At 40.2% G+C, this 13610-nt stretch overlaps 1 pseudogene; it reads left to right on the top strand.

Annotated features, from left to right (window-relative positions):
- Positions 615 to 13264, top strand: LOC104704709 (annotated as a pseudogene).

The following is a 13610-nucleotide window of genomic DNA, read 5'->3' as shown; positions in this document are numbered from 1 at the left end:
ATCAAATGTTGCACTCTAAAAATCAAAAGAGAAACCCAAATAAAACATGTATGTCGTGTCGAGGAACTACATCAACATCACAATAATCAACACAAGTAGGCGCTTGCTAAAATCCTTTAGAGACTCTACTGGGTTGTACCCGTTGGAGATGATTTAAATAACTAAAATCCTTTATGACCTTACTAGTCTTTGCTACTATCTTGATGAGTTAATTTCCGGTGAAATATGCAGTTTTTTTCTTAAGTCTTTCTAACCATTAAAACAGGGTCATTAACTCATTATGTTGTGGTCGGACAGTAGTTTTCTGGTCAATCAACACAAGTAGCTTTTGGTTACTACTTTTTTGCTTCCAAGAAAATGATTGAGACCTATATTTATATTTATTCTTTACGAATATGAAACTGTGAAAGACTTTTTTGTCTTTATGAAATATAATACAACTTAATTAGTGTCTCCTTCTTGGTTGCTAATTTGTTGTGTAATAGATGTAGTAGCTCGGAAACTTTAACGGACAAGACTTCAAATTTGTCTCCAAGCGTGGAGTTGAACTTCTGAGTTTGACTTTGATCACAAAAGATATGTCTTATAATCCACTTTTTAAGAGATCAGTATAATCTATCTTCCAAAGTTTCAGATTGTCTCTAATTAAGTATGTGGCCAAATAGTATCTTTCTCAATCATTTTATTTTATCTCTCTTGTTAAGGCAATCATGGAGTGAAACAGATACGCTTCATCAGGGCCAGTACTTGAAAGATGGGCAAGAGGTCGTCTCTGCTTTCAAAATCTTCAAACTCAAGTTTTTCAACTTCAAGAACTCAAGAAACTTGTATCTTGGGATTTGGTTCAGCGATCTTTATTTTGATCCTGATGTCCAGGACAGACCTGTCTGGATTGCTAACCGTAACAATCCAATCTCGGACCACTCTGGAAGCCTCACAGTGGATTCTCTTGGCAAGTTGAGGATTTTAAGAGGATCATCAAACATGCTTCTTGAGCTAAGCTCTACGGAAACCACAAGAAACACAACCTTAAAGCTTTTGGATTCTGGAAACCTTCAGCTCCAAGAGATGGATCCTGATGGATCGATGAAGAGGGTTTTGTGGAAAAGTTTCGATTATCCAACGGATACCCTTCTTCCAGGGATGAAACTAGGTTTCGATGTCAAAACCGGGAAGAGATGGGAACTTACATCATGGCTAGGTGATACTTTACCTGCTTCTGGATCTTTTATCTTTGGGATGGATGCTAATATTACAAACTTATTGACCATCTTGTGGCGTGAAAACATGTATTGGTCAAGTGGGCTCTGGTACAAGGGTCGGTTTTCTGTAGAGGAATTAAACGAATGTGATTTCCTCTTTTCCTTCGTTTCAACCAAGAGTGGACAATATTTTACGTATTTAGGGGGTTCAGAACGATGCCGGAACATTTTTTCCCACCATAATGATAGACCAACAAGGCTTTTTGAGTAGAGCGCAGATTCATCAGCAGCAACGTACATGGCAAAGTTCTAGGAATCCGATTTGTTTGGCCGCAGGTTACGTAGTCTCGAATGAGCCATATGGGTTCACTTCTTTCAGAGTGACGGTATCTTCTTCTTCAAGCAATGCTTTTGTACTTAATGATACTGGTGGAAGGTTAAGTTTAGTTGATTGCAAAGCTATATGTGTGCAAAACTCTTCTTGTCTTGCATATGCTTCAGCCAACCTAGATGGTACGGGATGCGAAATTTGGAGTACTCGTCCTACTAACAACGGGTCGTCTTCTCATATACCTAGAACTATATTCATCCGTCGTTTTATTGTTGCGCTTAATTAATTAACTGCATCAAATTTATTGGACACTTAAGTTTTGTGGACTATGGAATGTGGTAGGCTTAGAGAAGAAAAAGGTGGAAGCTTGGCATATTGTAGTGGCATCACTGTGCCTAATGATACCTATGATTTGGTTTATAATCTATCTTGTGTTGAAGAAATTTAAAGTAAAAGGTAGAAAAATTGTATCAGATTTACTCAAAACACTAATTGTCCCAATTATACTAACAGGTTCCCCTTTTTTTTTTTTTTTTTTCTGAATCTAGCAAGTGTTATATTCCGTGGAATATTCTACTTTCTATGGAGAGAAATCACTCCACAAGGTACGTGATTATAAGCATGTATCTAAAAATGGTCGTATTGAGTTGAGAATTGTGTATGTGACTTTTGGCTATTAATATATGTTAGTGATTGGTTTCATACAGAGGAGAGTTATATCGCTGAGGGTTGGTTCAACACTTGACCTTTACTACGTGAATTGGGAAAAGATAGGAGACGCCAACACAAGAGAAGTGAAATGAAGAATAATAACGAGCTTCAGATTTTTAGCTTTGAAAGTGTAGAGTTGGCAACAGATTACTTCTCCGATGCAAACATGCTCGGTGAAGGAGGTTTTGGTCCTGTATATAAGGTATAGTCCATACTCTTCATATTTTTTTTTATATTAACTTTAACTTATTTTTTTTTTTAATAAAATGTTAAATTATATTCAAAAGAAAAATAACTGTTTTACAACTAGTGCAACACTTTTAGATCATTGTCCCCTTTCTTGACTAGAACATAAACATAATTTGAAAAAGAGAAACTGATACTAGGAACAGGACTGAAACCAGAGTTGTAAAGCCTCGTTGAATCTTCTATCCCCCATTAAGCTAATGGACAACATCTTATCTCTCACTTACCTGTCAATCCATGAGATAATGGTCTCTGCAGTCTTCGGTGCGTCGTCGTGTCTTCGACCATTTCGTTCTCACCAAACGGTATAAACCACCACCTGGAACACATAGCGGATGAGGAACTAGCCCTGGGCAAAAAATCCGGATCCGAGGACCCGAACCGGAACCGACCCGAAAAACCCGAGAATTTTGGATTCGGATTTTGTCATTTACCTGATTGGGTCCTGTATGTGTAGACCCGTGGGTATCGGTTCAGTTTCGGGTTTTACCCGATACCCGAACGGGTAAACCGAAAACCCGAAAATTTTAATTAAGAGAGAAAGGGGATTTAGGGTTCGGTTTCAGTTTCTTTATCGAGTATCGAAAAAGAAACTGAAAGGTCGATGGGACTCTCTCTTTTAATTTTTTTCCATCCTTTATATGAAACATCGAGATAATATTGAAAACATAAAGCTGGAAACCGTAACTAAGATCTGGGTGCCTTCTCCTCCACCTTCTGCTTTGTCGAGAGTCCAATCAGAGGTAAGGTTTACTACTTTACTTTGTAGTTTGTACTTCGATTGGTCGAGTTCATATAGCTGTATATGTACTTCGATTTGGTCGAGTTCTGGGTTGGGGTTGTGATATTCTGATGTAGTTCTGTATATGTACTTCGATTTGTTCGATTTGCTCGAGTTCTGTATATGTAATTGGTCGAGTTCAAGATTATAGCTGTCTTTGTACTTCGATTTGGTCGAGTTCTGGGTTGGGGACCTGGGGTTGTGATCATATTATGGTGTAGTTCTGTATATGTAATTTGATTTGGTCAATTTTTGTCGAGTTCTGTATATGTACTTCGATTGGTCTCATGATCGGCAGCAGTTCTTGATTATCACCGTGTGTTTTTTAATTTTTTTGTAGAGTTGTAGACAGATAAGATAGAGAGTAGTAATGCTTGAGTTTCTGTCTTATCTAGTAAACTCATGTCATTGCTCATGTCATTGCCCTTTGTTGTTTTATCTAGTAAACTCATGTCATTGCTCTAGTTTATGAGTTTCTGTCTTCTTAGTTTTGAGTTCTAAGTTCTGACAAAGGGTTTTTTTTTGAATGTTTGATGTAGATGGCGTCTTGTGATAATCGAACAGGGACAGACAATGATCCGATGGAGGTTGAAAGTGAAACTGACAAAAATGAATTAGAGGGGACATATGATGAGGTTGAGACACCTAGTTCTGGTAAGACTCGTAAGAAAAAAGGGAAAGAAGCTGAAGGAGTTAGTAAAGCAAAAAATAAGGAAAGGTCGTATGTTTGGCAACATTTCACCAGAGTCCAAAAGAAGAAAGACATGTGTAGTTGCAATTATTGTGGAAGAGAATTGGGTTGTGCAACCAAGTCTGGAACTTCTACTCTAAGGAAACATGTTGAGAAGACATGCAAGGCATATAAGGTATGGCTAAGTGCTAATAAAGATAATGTTCAATCTGTTTTAGCTCCTGATGGTGTTGGTGGTAATATTAGAGTGAGTAAGGTCAGTGAGACAGTGTTTAGAGAAGCTACTAATGAGATGTTGGTTAAAGCTGAGTTACCACTAGCTTTCGTTGAGTGCTTAGCTTGGAGGCATTTCNAAAAATGAATTAGAGGGGACATATGATGAGGTTGAGACACCTAGTTCTGGTAAGACTCGTAAGAAAAAAGGGAAAGAAGCTGAAGGAGTTAGTAAAGCAAAAAATAAGGAAAGGTCGTATGTTTGGCAACATTTCACCAGAGTCCAAAAGAAGAAAGACATGTGTAGTTGCAATTATTGTGGAAGAGAATTGGGTTGTGCAACCAAGTCCGGAACTTCTACTCTAAGGAAACATGTTGAGAAGACATGCAAGGCATATAAGGTATGGCTAAGTGCTAATAAAGATAATGTTCAATCTGTTTTAACTCCTGATGGTGTTGGTGGTAATATTAGAGTGAGTAAGGTCAGTGAGGCAGTGTTTAGAGAAGCTACTAATGAGATGTTGGTTCTAGCTGAGTTACCACTAGCTTTCGTTGAGTGCTTAGCTTGGAGACATTTCTGTTCTAAAGTTCAGCTGTATAAACCGCATTCTAGGAGAACGGCTACAAGAGATATTGTCGAGATTTATGTGAAGAAGAAGGCATTGATGAAAAAAAATCTTGAGCACAACAAACAGAGATTGTCTTTGACTACAGATATATGGGTTGCTCCCACTACTGGAGCTAGTTATATGGTAATAACAGCTCATTTTGTTGATGATATGTGGAGATTAAGGAAGATGATCATAGGATTTAAGAATGTTTCTGATCATAAGGGTGGAACAATTAGTAACTGTCTTATGGACTGTATGGAAGAGTGGGGCATACAGAGAATATTTTGCATCACTGTTGACAACGCTACAGCTAACACTTCAGCTATGACTAAGTTCAAGACAACATTTCTGGATAAGTATGGAAGTGATGCATTGATACTGAAAGGTGAATATTTGCATTTGAGATGTGCTACTCACATACTGAATCTGGTTGTAAAGGAAGGATTGCGTGATATCAGTAGCAGCGTGAAGGCTGTTCACAATGGAATACACTATGCAAGATCTACATCGAATAGGCTCAAGGCCTTTGATTTTCGGGTGGAATCGGGAAAACTTAGAAGGGGTAGCCTGCCTTTAGATGTGAAGACCAGATGGAATTCTACCTATCTCATGATAGAACAAGCTCTAAAATTCAGAGTTGCATTTGAGAGGATGGAGGCTGAAGATAAACCTTACAATGACTACTTTCAGGAGAAAGTGGATGGACATAAAAGAGTTGGGCCAGCATTGAAATCGGATTTGGATTCAGTTGAGAGGTTTGCTCAAATTCTTGGCATCTTTTATAAGTCTACATTGGTTCTTTCAGCTTCTACAACTGTTTCTGCTCATAAACTCTATAATGAGATAGTTTCTGTTATGAGAAACATTACCATTTTAGGCACAACAGGAGATGATGATGACATGCATAAGAAAGCGACATCCATGTTCGCAAAGCTGGAGAAGTACTGGAGTCCATTTGGTGATAAGGTTGAGATGAACAGAATTGTGATGGTAGCAAGTGTGTTTGACCCAAGGAAGAAAATGAAGTTTCTTGAGCTATGTTTTGATAGGCTTTACGGTAAAAGTAGTGTAGAGTCTACTCATCTGTCTGATTCAGTGAAGAATATCTTGAAAGATTTGTATGATGAGTATACCAGAGCCAGTTTGTTGAATAAAAGTAGTGAAGGGTCATCTTCTCATTCATGGTCTGCGGCTCAAGATCAGTTTGATACTGATATGAATGAAAGACGAGCTCCTGTTGGATATGAGGATATGGATGAGATCTTCGATGATATGGTGAAAGAAACGGGGATTCATACTTCTTCTAATGAGTTGGAAGTGTATTTGAAAGAGGATGTGGAGACTTCAAATATTCTAAAAGGTTCAGAGTATGATTTGTTATCATGGTGGAGGTTCAACAGTGGGAAGTATCCAGTTCTATCATTGATAGCTAAGGATATACTTGCAATGCAAGTGTCTTCAGTAGCATCAAAATCTGCTTTTAGTACAAGTGGTAGAGTTTTGGATCCAAGCAGAAGTTGTTTGACACATTATATGATCGAAGTGTTGATGTGTACTGAACAGTGGCTGAAATGTGAGATTCATATCAATGACAAAGGAGTCTCAACCATTCAACAACTTCTTTCTGAAATTGAGTTGCAAGATGATCTTATGAGAGGTACTTTTTTTTCTTTTAGTTCAGTTTTAATCTCTTAAATCTTAATAATGTTCGATTGATTTCTATTTTCTAACATTATGTCTTCTTCGATTTTCTACAGAGTTTGAACCTGATTTCAAAGACTGAAAGATCAGTAGAGTGACTGATTGAGAGAGTGATCTATTGAGGTATTTCTCTATCGAGTGACTCGGTCATAAATTGTTTTCTTAGTCTCTTACGGTTGAGTGTATAGTTTACCAATTGATTGATATTGTTCTGTGTTTTTTATTGTATTAGGTCCAGAAGGAGAGCAAAACCAAGCCATCATTGTGTTTTTGTTTTCCAGTTTCCTACTACTTATTTGTTTTAATGTCATGACTTATGAGTCATTAGACTTGGATTTGTTGTTTTGGCAAGAACTTGAAAACTCTTCTTTAATTTCTACTATCTAGTACTGTTTCTATTATGGATTTGTTGTATGACTTGGAATGTTGGATTTCATGGATGGATTTGGATTCTATTATGATATTATCTATTGAGTATTGTGTCAAATTTGCAGAACTAGGTGCTTGTACTGGTGAAAGACGTTTACTAGTCTCGGGTATAATGGCAAATTTTCGGTTTTCGGTAGAAAATTAGAGTATTCGGGTAGCCCATAACCTGAACCGATAGAGAACCGATTTTTTCGGGTTTTTTCCGGGTATTAGAATTCTTATCCGAACCGACCCGAACCCGAGAAGATCCGACCCGAACCGGAACCGAATTTTTGGGGTTTACCCTATTGGGTCCTATACTCGTATACCCGAAAAACCGAACCCGAACCCGATACCTGAATGCCCAGGGCTATGAGGAACCCCCGAACCAGTTCAAGACGTGGATTCGATAGATAAACAAGCAGAGTCGACCAACCATTCGAATGTTGTGTTGTAAGCAGACCCTTCGCCATCGCTGACCACACTGAAGAGACAAAAGGGCATTGGAAAAAAAGATGGTCTCGAGTTTCCAAGACGCTTTGACAGAAAACACATGTGCCAGCAGAACTCCCGTTCCATGCAACCATTCTAGCCCCGTGGACAGACGGTCAAGAGCTGCTAACCAAACACAAAAAGCAAATTTCGGGGTCGCATGACCAAACCACACTCCTCGATGCCAATCTATCGTACTCGAGGTTGTGCGAATGTGATTCCAAGTGTCTCGTGTGGAAATTTTGGTACGAAAAACATCATTTCGTCCACGCCAAACTGTTCTATTAGGCCGCGGTTGACGTCGCTGCCAAAACAAAAGCAATGCCTCCTCAATATCATTTAGCTGATCAACCCTATGTCTTCTTCACCTACGATGGGCCCAAACATCACCCAAAGTACTCTGCCAAGCTATCCCCATATCCAGAGCTCCACAGTCCCCCACCACATCCGAGAGGGTGCCTAACCCCGACCAGTTGTCATACCAAAAAGAGGTTCGTTCCCCATTGCCCACTTCCACCCGATATAAAGTTTTTGTTAGATCCCGATACTTAAGCAAATGTTTCCATATCCAAGACCCTAGAGTTGTGGAACACTTTACTGACCAGAAAGAAGATTGTTTCAACAGATTTGTAGTAACCCATTTCACCCACAAAGAGTCACTTTGAGAAACTAACCGCCAGATCAGCTTCAAAGAGCAAACAAGGTTAGCTTCCTGAAGTGATCTCAACCCTAACCATCCCTCAAACTTTGGCTTACAGACTGCTAACCAAGAGACCTTTGCTTTTCGAGTATTCATCTCTGTTCCCGACCACAGAAATGCAGAACACATAGAGTTTATTTCGTCTAGACATGCACAAGGCAAACTGTACGCACCCATCCAAAAATTACAAACACTCCATAGGACTGAGGAAATCAAGTTAAACCGACCAGCAAACGAGAGATGTCGGACCGTCCATGATCCAATCCTCTTTCGAAATTGTTCCATCAGCGGTAAACAATCGACAAGAGTGAGACCTTTGGTGACTAACGGGAGCCCCAAGTATCGGACAAGTAAAACCCCCAGTTCAAACGGCACCTGAGCAGAGTCGAGTGTGTAGAGCGTGGACTTCTCCGTACTAATTGAGAGTCCCGAAATCTTTTCAAACTGTTTAAACACCGCGATGATCCCCTCAATAGACCTAAGCTTGCGATCAGATAAAACCATCAAATCATCTGCAAAGCTAAGATGAGTGAGATTTAAACTTCTACACTGAGGATGGTACCCAAATAACCGTTTTCCCGCTGCCCTGTCCAATAGTTTAGAAAGCACATCCATACAAATGACAAATAAATATAGCGATAGAGCACATCCTTGACGCAAACCGTGAGAGCTCCTAAAAACCCCGCTAACTCACCATTCACCTGAACCGAGAAAGAGGCCGTAGTAACACACAACATGATCCATTGAATAAACGTTGAAGGGAAGTGCAAAGCGGAGAGGACTTTTGAGAGAAAAGACCATTGTACTGAGTCAAAAGCCTTCGATATGTCGATCTTGATAGCACACCGTCCTGAGAGAGAGGGTTTATGGTAATCTTTAACTATCTCGGTGGCCAGCAACACGTTCTCAATTAACAATCGGTCCTGCACAAAAGCGGATTGATTGCTAGACACAAACTTTGGCAACACCCTCTTCAACCTAGTTGCAATAATCTTGGAGATTACTTTATAAACCACATTGCAGCAGGAAATAGGACGATAATCTTTCATGCTTACAGCAGACACTTTCTTGGGGATGAGAGCCAGAATGGTAGCATTTAACCCTTTAGGGAGGAAACCTTTGGCAAAAAACGACTGAACCGCAAAGACAAAATTTGTTCCTAAAATCTCCCATGTAGATTTAAAGAACTCAACAGTAAACCCATCCGGACCAGGAGACTTGTCATGTGGCATAGAAAAGAGTACCCTCTTAATCTCCTCTCCCAAAACCTCCCGGGTGAGAGCATGTTGATCAGCCGCAGAACATCGAAAAGGCAAGAGAACCTCAAGATCCTCCACCGTAGAGCCCTCAAAAGTACTAGGGATAAGTTGCAAGAACTCGCGAAAATGTCTCTCAGCTTGCTCCTTAATTTCATCAGTCTGTACTACCACTCTTCCATCCTGGCATTGTAGTTCCTTTATAGTATTCATAGCTTCTCTCACTTTAACCGCTCTGTAGAAAGCTTTATTGTTACGGTCGCCTACTTGTAGCCAATGCAACTTAGATTTTTGCTTGAGATACTTCTCTTCCAAACCAGCCAGAAACTCCCATTTCTTATAAGCAACATTCTCCATTTCCATTGCTTGTTGAGATGGATGTCCCAAATTAGCTTGTTGTGCTTGGCATAGCAAATCATAAGCTTTCTTTGTTTTCCGAATCAAGTCTCCCATACGACGCTTAGTCAGTAACCTCAAACCTGGTTTCAATCCTTTCAACTTGTTTGAAAACCGAAAAAGTGATTAGGTAGACAAGAACATGGGTTGGGTGCTTTCCCATTAAGAACCGACCAATGGTAAGAACTCCTCCATATCTTTTAGCAGGTTGACAAACTTAAAAGGCTTACGCCTTTTGTCCGGTGTATCAACACCACCCAATACCATGATTATGCATGGTAAGTGATCTGAGCAGCCTCCAGCGGAAAATACACTATAGGCTCGCGGATAACCTAGTTCCCAAGCAGAATTAACCAATACTCTATCCAATTTTTTAAGAATCAAATCATTTTCTCGCTTGTTACACCAGATGAACAGGGGACCATGATAAGACAGATCCGAGAGCGAACAATGATTAACCACAGATTGAAACGCCCGCATTCCTCCTGTCAGAATCGGATGATCATCAGCCCGAGAATGCTCACAAAAATCCAACGTTTCATTATAATCACCAACTAATATCCAAGGCTTATTACGGAGAAGAGGAGAATCATCATGATCCTTGATCTCTTGCCATAACACATGCCGAGCCTCTGCAGTACTCTGCGCATAAACAAAAGAGTAGAAAAACTCCTCAGGTTCATCTTCTAACTTCACTGAGCAGGTCACCATCTGCTCACTCTTGTAAAACAGATCTAACCTCGCAGACCCTTTCCAAGAACCCAAATGCGACCACGTCTATTATGTTCATAATTCGTCAAAATAGTCCATCCAGGGAACATACTACGCCCCAACCGTTGAGCTTTCCCTTCCCTCACTCGAGTCTCTAACAAACAACCAAAATGAAATTTTTTCCCTCCACCACTGTTTTATTGCTGAATGCTTAGAAGATCTATTTAAACCACGTACATTCCAGCAAAAACCCGACATATTAATATTGTAGGGGAGGTTTCGTGCTCTGATCCTTAGGGGAACCCCTATCAGAAGGAGCAAGAAGGTTTGAAACGGGTTTAGGAGCAGTTCGATTACCATGAAGCAGATAAGTCTTCACTGGCGGATCCAACTGGGTACCCCGCTTAGCAGCTAGACCTTTTTGCCGAATTATTACATTACGATTGTTGAGAGAAGTGTGACAAACCCCTTCCTCCCCAGAAACCTCGACCGGAACCACTCCCAAATCTGTGTTCTCCTCCTCTAGGACCGAGTAAGAGTTTCTTAGAAGAGAGCCCTCACCAAGTATAGGAGGCACCTGTTGTTTCCCCGGACTACCTCGACCCGATTTTGGCGTGATCCACTTCATCCCGCATATCAGACCCTACAACAGAGGAATCTGGGATCAAAGCTACCTCCAAACCAGCAGGTGCACAGACAGTGCCTGTAGTAGAACAGGACTTCACCTGAGACAAAGACTTATCTGGAACATTCTGAACCAGAGACACTGCCTGAGATTGCTTCTCCGAGACGTTTTCCACCATTGATAGGCAGGAGAAACTAACATGTCCCCATTTCTGGCAAGAAGTGCACCGAAGTGGAAGACAAGGATAACTATATTGAACAACAAACTCAACCTCGCCTTCTTCTTCACCTGACAAAACATATTCTCGGGGCAATTCTTTTGTTAAGTCAGCTTCTACCAAAATTTGTGCCTCCTCAAAAGAAGAACATGCTTCAGTTTTTGGATGCAATCTAATTGGTACCCCCACTGCACTTGCTAAAAATTCAATACCCTTGTCAGTAAACATCGTGGGAGGAATGTTCTTAAGAGTAAGCCAGAGGGGAATGGACTTCATGGCCGGCTGAGCATCTTCCGCATAAGGGGACCACTTTGATACAATCATAGGGAGATCAGTAATATTCCACATACCCCGACTTAACACCCGATGCCGCCTACCCTCATTGCGAATACGAAACTTCACCGTTGTTTCATTCACCGCAATGACATCGATCAAAGACGTACGATCACCTAGTCTCCAGATTTTATTCACAATCATGTGAATCTTACCAACATGAGGAGCTTTAGAATTAAGAAACTTCCCTAGGACAAAATCCTCCCATAAAGGTTTAGCCCCTTGAAACACTTCCTTTGGCACCACGACCTTCTCCTTACCATCCACCGCTGTTACATCGAATCGTTGCTTAGTGAACACACGATTTTTTGCTACTTGTAGGAACGAACGGTTCCCACTTTGAACCCTCGTCGTTCCCGACTTTTGTTCCAGACCACCCTTGGATTGAACTTCGACCAGGGACTCGGAGGTCCCTCCCAAACCACTTCCTACCAGACCATCCTTCCCAAGACCTTCCCCCAACACCCGATCTGTCTCGGAGCAACGCGGCGAGGCCGCCGACGGCAGCATCCGTGACGAAAACGCAAGAAGGGGAAGTTAATAAATGGGGAAGAAGTGGCTATCAAGAGACTATCTTTAGCATCCGGGCAAGGTTTAGTGGAGTTCAAGAACGAAGCTATGCTTATTGTGAAACTTCAACACACAAATCTTGTTCAGGTTTTAGGATGTTGCATCGAGAAGGATGAGAAAATGTTGATCTACGAGTACATGCCCAACAAGAGCCTTGACTACTTTCTTTTTGGTGAGCTTTCATTACAAGGTTCAGAATCTATATATATATATATATATATATCTCACTCATCTGAAAAAATGTATACAAATTTGTGCAGATCCCTTGAGGAAAAGCGTTTTGGATTGAACGTTGCGGTTTAGGATCATGGAATAATTCAAGGGCTTTTGTACCTTCACAAGTACTCAAGATTGAAAGTGATACACAGAGACATCAAAGCCAGCAACATTTTGCTGGACGAGGATATGAATCCGAAAATATCGGATTTTGGAATGGCTCGTATGTTTGGAGCCGAAGAAACCAGAGCCAATACTAAAAGAGTTGCTGGCACATTGTAAGTTATGAATAAACAAAAACAAGGAGAAGATTCTGTTTTTCCAAGATTCTTGTTTCAAGATTTGAATAGACTTTCTTGTTTTGGATATTTATGTGTAGTGGCTGTAGCCTATATGTCTCCGGAGTACTTTAGGGAAGGACTATTCTCGGCAAAATCAGATGTGATCAGCTTTGGGGTTCTAATGCTCGAAATCATTTGTGGGAGGAAGAACAATAGCTTCCACCATGACTCATAGTTCATGTAAAAGCTAGCTAAACTTCTCTCTCATTTGTTAACATTCTCATCTTGTTTGCTTGCTTTGGATCTTTAAAACTCTGTTTTTCAGGTATGGGATCTGTTTAAAGAGAACCGAGTTCCAGAAGTTATAGATCTGTCTTTAGGAGATTCTGCGTTTGATTACGCAGAAGATAGACCAAGCATGTTAGACGTTGTGTCCATGATATATGGTGAAGGCAATAATGCACTTTCTATGGTGGCCCCAGAGAAGCTTTCCGGAGATGGAGGTTGAGCCAGTGGAACCAGAAAATGTATCGGTGAATAGAGTTACTATCACGGTGGTGGAAGCAAGGTGAAATAAATAATATAGGAATAAGAAAATTGATGATTGTATGTGAATCTCATTGTTACTTCTAATGTTTTATTACTTCGTTACAGGGATTATACATGTGAATCTATACTATTAAAAGGAAACACGTTTTCAAGGCAAAGTAAAATTTGGGACAATATGACATAAAATGATCCTGAATAAATTAAAAAGCATACAACACCAGAGAGACATTGAAGTAAATTGCAACGTCAAAACATGCGGATCCGTCTTTGACCCGAGTTTAATTAATTCGGGTTATGTATAATGTGTCCGGAGTCAGAATAATTAATAGTGTAAACAAACAAATTTTTTTTTTTTTTTTTTTTAAAAAA

This window comes from Camelina sativa, chromosome 7 (genome assembly GCF_000633955.1).
Source record: "Camelina sativa cultivar DH55 chromosome 7, Cs, whole genome shotgun sequence".
NCBI classification, from domain to species: Eukaryota; Viridiplantae; Streptophyta; class Magnoliopsida; order Brassicales; family Brassicaceae; genus Camelina; species Camelina sativa.
This window is presented reverse-complemented; position numbering and strand designations above follow the sequence as displayed.